The sequence below is a fragment of the Carex rostrata genome, chromosome 27 (genome assembly GCF_964058835.1).
Source record: "Carex rostrata chromosome 27, lpCarRost1.2, whole genome shotgun sequence".
Classification (NCBI taxonomy): Eukaryota; Viridiplantae; Streptophyta; class Magnoliopsida; order Poales; family Cyperaceae; genus Carex; species Carex rostrata.
In genome coordinates, this window is record NC_135944.1 from 1,996,592 (window position 1) to 2,003,439 (window position 6,848).

Consider the following 6,848-nt stretch of genomic DNA (forward strand, 5'->3'; position numbering starts at 1 on the left):
AATAAAATAACTATGCAAAGATTTCAAAATATGATGACTCGTAGGTGGAGGTTTGTGCAATAAGATAAAAAAATAAGATAAAAAATAAGTTGTGATATAACTGACTACGAAACTGTTATGAACGACTAAGTTATAATAAAATAAGATTAATAAATTTATTTTATATATGAAAACCTCCTTATGAAGAAACAACATGAAGAATGACTAATGTAGAAAATAATTTCGTAAAAGCCAAGATGAGATTTATACTAATCAATATTCCTTCATTTTTCCTCGATAAAACTACCAAACGTAGGTAATATTACACAATTTTCTCATTTTAGAAGAATAGATGTTAGAAAGAGGTAACGTAGAAAGAGGGAATTAATGTTACCTTTCAAAGGCAGTCAAAGCAGCATATACATGCATGCGACGTCTCCTACAATATTTAAAGAATACAACTGTAGGACATGCTGGATATATTTGTCTATATAAGGAGCTAGGGATCACTGTGCATTTGACAAACCAACAGTTGGAAATTGAAAGTTAATAGTGAGCTAGCAAGATATAAGCAAAAATGGCTTTCTATAAGATGTCATGCATTGTCTTGTTCATCATTGTTGCTATCACAATTCAACTAAGTGCTCTTGGAGTTGAAGGAGGTCTGGGAGGCCGGCGAGCACTTGATGAAACCGTAATTAGTGGTGGAATGGGTGGTCAAATTACTGTTAAGCACCCTTAAGGTGCATGGTTCAGGTGATGGTCACAATTAATATTAGTACCTCTTTGCATCATTAATTAGAGGTGCTTTTGCCTTTGGGAGTCAAATTGAACAAGTGTTGTGTTTATCTACAGTGTGTTTTGAGTTCCGTTATGATTGTGTCATTCTTTGTATAACTACGATCATGTACTTTATATTTGATTGTTGAGTGAATTTGCTTTTTGCTATAAAGGAAATGTTTCCTTTTCCCTGTAACTATATATTGCATGTTTTATAGCAAAAATAAATAATCTATCTTCAAGGTAAGCGCACTTGAAATTTGTATATTTAACAAATTGTTCCAGCATATATACTAGAATTGTTGTTCTTTTTAATTGGTCAACCAAAATTGTATATTTATATATATTCTACCTTCAGACCTTTTATTTCTCCAAATTCTCGTGCTTACCTCCGCCTCTCCTGTATAGTGGCATTTTGCTTGCTCCTCCATTCCTTTGAACTAAATTCGATCTCTTTGTCTCCTCTTGTGAAACTAGCTCTCCTCCGACGTACTTATACCTCTGCCTCGCCTCTCCAGCAACAAAATTCAGTGCTTTCGGTCCTCTCTCTCTAGTTCGCTTCTCTTCTACACTTTCTGTGGGAACAAAACTCGGTCTCTTCCCAAAAAAGATAAAGGGATGGCTCTTCATTTTGCCTGACCCTCCAACAAATCAGCCAAAACTTTATCACCGGCCAAATCTCGCAAGAGCCCTCATAGTGAAATGGACGAGACAAGATGATATTGTATTTAACCTAATTATGATTTGTTGTGCGAACTTTTAGTAAAAGAGAAGATGAATGTTGACGTCCAAAAATGACAACGGGCTAAGAATTATCACCTATGTTTATTTTACTCATTTAATTTTTTTGTTGTCGGCTCTCTACCAGTATCTAATAGTATGTGAAACTGTTTTATATTAACCTTTTATGTCATTAATTATGGTTGTTTGGAGTAGATTGTATCATAATTAATTTGTACATAATTTTTTTATGAATATATATAATTTGGATGTCTCTCATACTTATTTCTGTGTTTGCTCAAGTTATCTAATGTTATGTGTTCCAATATTAAGTTGTGCTGTAGATTTGCCATTTCACCATTTATATTGAATATTTGTAGATATGTTTATACTGTAATATTAGTGATCAAACAATTTAAACTATCTTTTTTTCAATTACAAATTGATAGTGGTGTCGGTGCCATACAGTTGAGTTTTCATCAATTATCATATTAAAACTTCTCATTATTAATCATCTAAACAGTGTGGAATCAATAACAAATACTGAATGGTATTGTGGTCAAATATGGCCAACATTTTGTTTGTAAGAATAAGATGTTATCGAATAAACCGAGAATTATAATTCAGTACATGAAATTAACCGGTGAACTCTGCACACAATAAACATTTACAATGCTTTCATAAAGTTCATATGACTCAATTCCCAGAACAATTGAATTGTTCGTTTCGTATTCGTATTCAAATCCATATTCATGAATTATTTGCTCATTATTTGTATCTATTTGCTCATTATTTGTATCTGTTTAAACGATAATAAATTCGCGATAGTCTTCAAATAGCCTCACGATAGAGTAACTTCACTGTTAACTTTGAAATATCTCCACAATAAGGTTAAAATAGCCTCGTGAATACTATGTGGGATCAGCTATGTTTGCGTTGTTATGACTCAATGCTCAGACAATTGTTAGCTTCGTATTCGTAGTCAAATCCATATTCATGGATTATTTGCTCATTATTTATATCTGTTTAAGGCGGATCTGGTCTTGAATTTTGACATCCATTTATTATCCGTATTCGTAAATGTATCCGCTAATTAAAAGACGAATTCAAATTTGGTATTAGCATTATCCGCTCCAAGTTCGTTTCGTTTACACTCGTATGTAATCCACAAATAGTAGGGATGATAAAAATATCTGACGGTGGGCCCATCTGCTCCGAGGGATTTAGCATGTAGGGCAAGACAGAGTCAGATACGGAAGTAGGGTAAGGCGCGACTTCCTGACACTATCTGACCATATTACATGAAATTATGTTTATATAGGAAAAACAAAATTAATTGGAATTGAACAACTAAGTTCTAAATACTACAATAATATGAACAAATGAGTATAGAATTTAGGAAATATCAAAATATCAAATGCCACAAATATAGGTCCTTTTGGAAATAGAAAAGTATTATGATGGTAACCTCTAATTTGGGCTTTGCCTTTCTTTTTCTTTTTTTTTCTTTTTTTTTGTTATTAGTTGCTGCAAAAGGGATGTCCTTATCAGATGCATCCGAACAAAAAAAAAAAAGGAAAGGGGGAGAATTTCATATATACCACTCAAAAACTGTGAAATTACGTATTTACTATCCAAATTTTATTAATTACATATTTACCATCTAAAAATCTAATAATTCACATATTGACTCAATATAACTTTAGTATATATCAAATATACCGAAAATTCAGATTAATTATGTTTAATTTTCTTAAAACTATAATTACTCAAGGATTAACTTAGCACTTTCTCTTTATTTTCTTAGAACCGTTCTCCTTTATATCCAATATAAAAGATTAAAAACAAATATTCCAAAATGTGCCAATAACAAAACACAGATTCTCGAACTCAGTTACTACTTTGATAATCGGTTGTGATATCAGCGTCGAATTCAATACGAGTTAATTTGTTGAAAAAATTGGAGTGGTTATCTTGTTTTTAGACGATCAAGCTAAAGTTAGAATCATTGTATCAGAGTATATGCTGTACCTTCTCTCCAAGTTTAAACGGGAGAGACGAGATAATGAGAGAGTTTCAGTGAAAATAGGAAGTTACGTCAAAAAAGACGGAAGAGAAATCTATGCGCAAAAGAGGAAGGGACAAAGAAGGAGAAGATACTAAATAACTTATTAATTATATTTTATTTTATCTTAAACTTAATTAATCTCATTTTTTAATTAATTGGGTAAATATGTGAGTTATTAGATTTTTAGATGGTAAATATGTAATTATAGAAATTTGGATGGTAAATACATAATTTCATAGTTTTTGAGTGGTATATATGTAATTCTCCCAAATGGAAAATAGAGATTACACAGAAAGCATCATGGTCATCCTTTGCTGCCCATTTATCCTTCTACTGCTTTCACGATCATCGACGATTTAGCTATCACAAAATAAACTTAAATAGATCTTCAAATCAAATGTGAATATCAAAGTAATATATAGTTAGAACCGTCATGTCCATGGAATTTTTCTAATGCACAACATATATATTGGTTTTCATTTTAGTTAGGTGGTTGCATGATTAATTTTACCTCAAAATGAACAATTTAAAAATATAATATATATTATGTGACTCACACAATACTTAAAAGAATACAACTCAAACGAATGTTGGAAGCACGAACGCGAATTTATAAAAACGACAACTAAATTTATCTATACAACGAGATAGCTAGGGATCAATGCACATTTTGACAAACCAATTAACTTGAATATTAAAAGGTAAAAATTGATAGTGAGATTTTTATATAAAATCAGATATGGCTTACTGCAAGATGTCATGATTCGTATTGTTCATCATTGTTGCTACATATTTTTTCAACGTAAGGAACTTGGTTTAAATTTTCCAAAATATGGTGGAAATGAATGATAATAATGTTTATCTGTTGGTTTACAATTGGTAAAATTGGCATTGATATTGAGAATGATTTTTTAGCAATGAATATGTGGAAAAAGTTGCTTAAGAAATAGAATAGGAGACTAATTGATGCATGCGGTGAGATATTATTTTGTTACTTACGTTGAGAAAGATTTGTTTGATTGTATAGGTAATAAATTAATTATGCAAAGATTTAAAAATATGATGTCTTGAAGATGGAAGTTTATACAATAATATAAACAAAATAAGATAAAAGAATGACTTGTGATATAAATGATTACGAAACTACATGAAGAACAACAATAAGTTTTAAACAAGTAAGGTTAAAAAAAATTAAGTTCAATATGAAAACCTCCATCTGATGAAACAACAAGAAGGAAAAAATTTGAAATTAAATTTTGCAAAAGCCAAGATAATATTTATAATAACCAATCCAATTCATTTTTAATCCATAAAACAATCAAACAAAGGTAATATTCCACAATTTACTTCTAATGCCAATTTTCTAACTGTGTAAACCGATCTCGGGCTGAAGCCAATGGACTAAACTTGTTGTGGCAAGTTAGTAACTGATCGTAGAGATACCCCACTTTCTTCTATCAGTTTGTTATTGTGTACCGATAGAAGAGAAATACTTTATTCTAACTGTACTGTTGTTGTAACCAGTAAAATAATAGGTTAATAATGGTTCTTTTGTTTAAACAAATGTCTGCTAATTGGAAATCTCAATGTGTAAATATAAAATGTTTTGATATAAAACCTATACCATCACTTTTCGGAAATCTCAATATGTAAATATAGTGGATAAAACGGGATAGAAGAAAGAATGCAATATTTATATCAGTATAATGGATATTAAAAGGTTTCGATGAACATATCGGCTCTTTTGAAAGTTTTGATGGGTGCACTAGTTTTTTTTTTTTTTTTTTTTTTTTTGCATACACGTACTCTAAGATATGAGATGAAAACCAAGGAAAATGATTTAATTTTAATTTTAAATTTTTGCGAAGTTTGTGAATAATATTTTACTCATGCGTTTAGTAGTTCCGGCTAAATAGATATATTTACAATATTAAACCATTTTCTGGGTATCCGATGAAGAGCGCAAAAAAGAAGAAAAAAAATGTATACATCACCACTTTGCAAGCATTATTAATTGAACAAGTAGAGGACAGAACATATGAGCCCAATTTCTTACAACCTGACGGGCTTCCAGCTGAACAATCTACATTGGGCCTAAATCATTCGATTGGGCTTTGTATGGCTCGCTGCTAGAAATTAAAAACAAAACAAAAAGTTTCCAAACCGCACGATCTTAATTTATCAAAAACCAGCACACTTGATCACCCCTTAATTATCCTTATCGTCTCTTTATTCACTGTTTTTTTGTTATAAAAATGAACACATGAACCAGCACAGTGGTAAAAAATGTATTTCCTTTTGTTTTGGTTATTGTTGGTACCTGCATGACCGTAGGAACTGGTATCCACACCTGATCACCCCTCAGTGTCTGGTAAGATCTGAGTTGTCCAATAGAATAGCCAACTTTTGGTCTAGTGGGAAAGACAATGACTTCCGTGTGGGAGGTCGCAGATTCAAAACCCGAATACGAAAATCATTTTTTGATATTGATTAATTGGATAGCTTGATTTCAAACCTTTAGTCAAAAATATAATAAAAAATAACTCAAATTTCAAAAGAAATTAGATAACTTTGATATGCTTGAAAGAAAAATTTAATATTTTAATTCCCTACATTAGTTTTTTATTTTAATTTTGCAAAAAAGATTGGTTCTCCCAGTTCCGCTTCCTATAAAAATTAATAGTAAATAAATAAATTTTTGTCGACTCCTAATTAAAATACTGACTAGCTACGCACTCAATATTCTGGAAGCATATATGCGAATCTGTAAATGCTAGCGCTGATTTGTCTATATAAGGAGCTAAGGATCAGTGCACATTTGACAAACCAACAGTTGGAAATTGAAACTTAATAGTGAGCTAGCAACCTAGATAAAAGCAAACATGGCTTCCTGTAAGACGACATGCTTTATCTTGTTGATCATTGTTGGTATAACAATAATTCAACTTGGTGCTCTTGGAGTTGAAGGAGTTGGTCTGGGAGGTCGGCGAGGACTTAGTGATGACAATAACGATAATGTTGCTACCATTGATGGACTTGGTGATGCAGTTGGTGATCTTGGTAAGGGAATTGCTGCTGCAATTGGTAATCTTACTGCTGGAATTGGTCAAGCAATTGGTGATATTGGTGGAATACTGCAGACTGATGCAGTTGATGGTCACAATTAGTTCCTGTTTGCATCATTAATTAGAGGTGCTTTAAATGGAGATAAATTGAAGAGTTGTATATCCTCATAAATGAATTATAGCAAATAAGTCTCGTGTGTTGAGTTTATCTAAAGAGTGTTTGCATTCCGTTATGA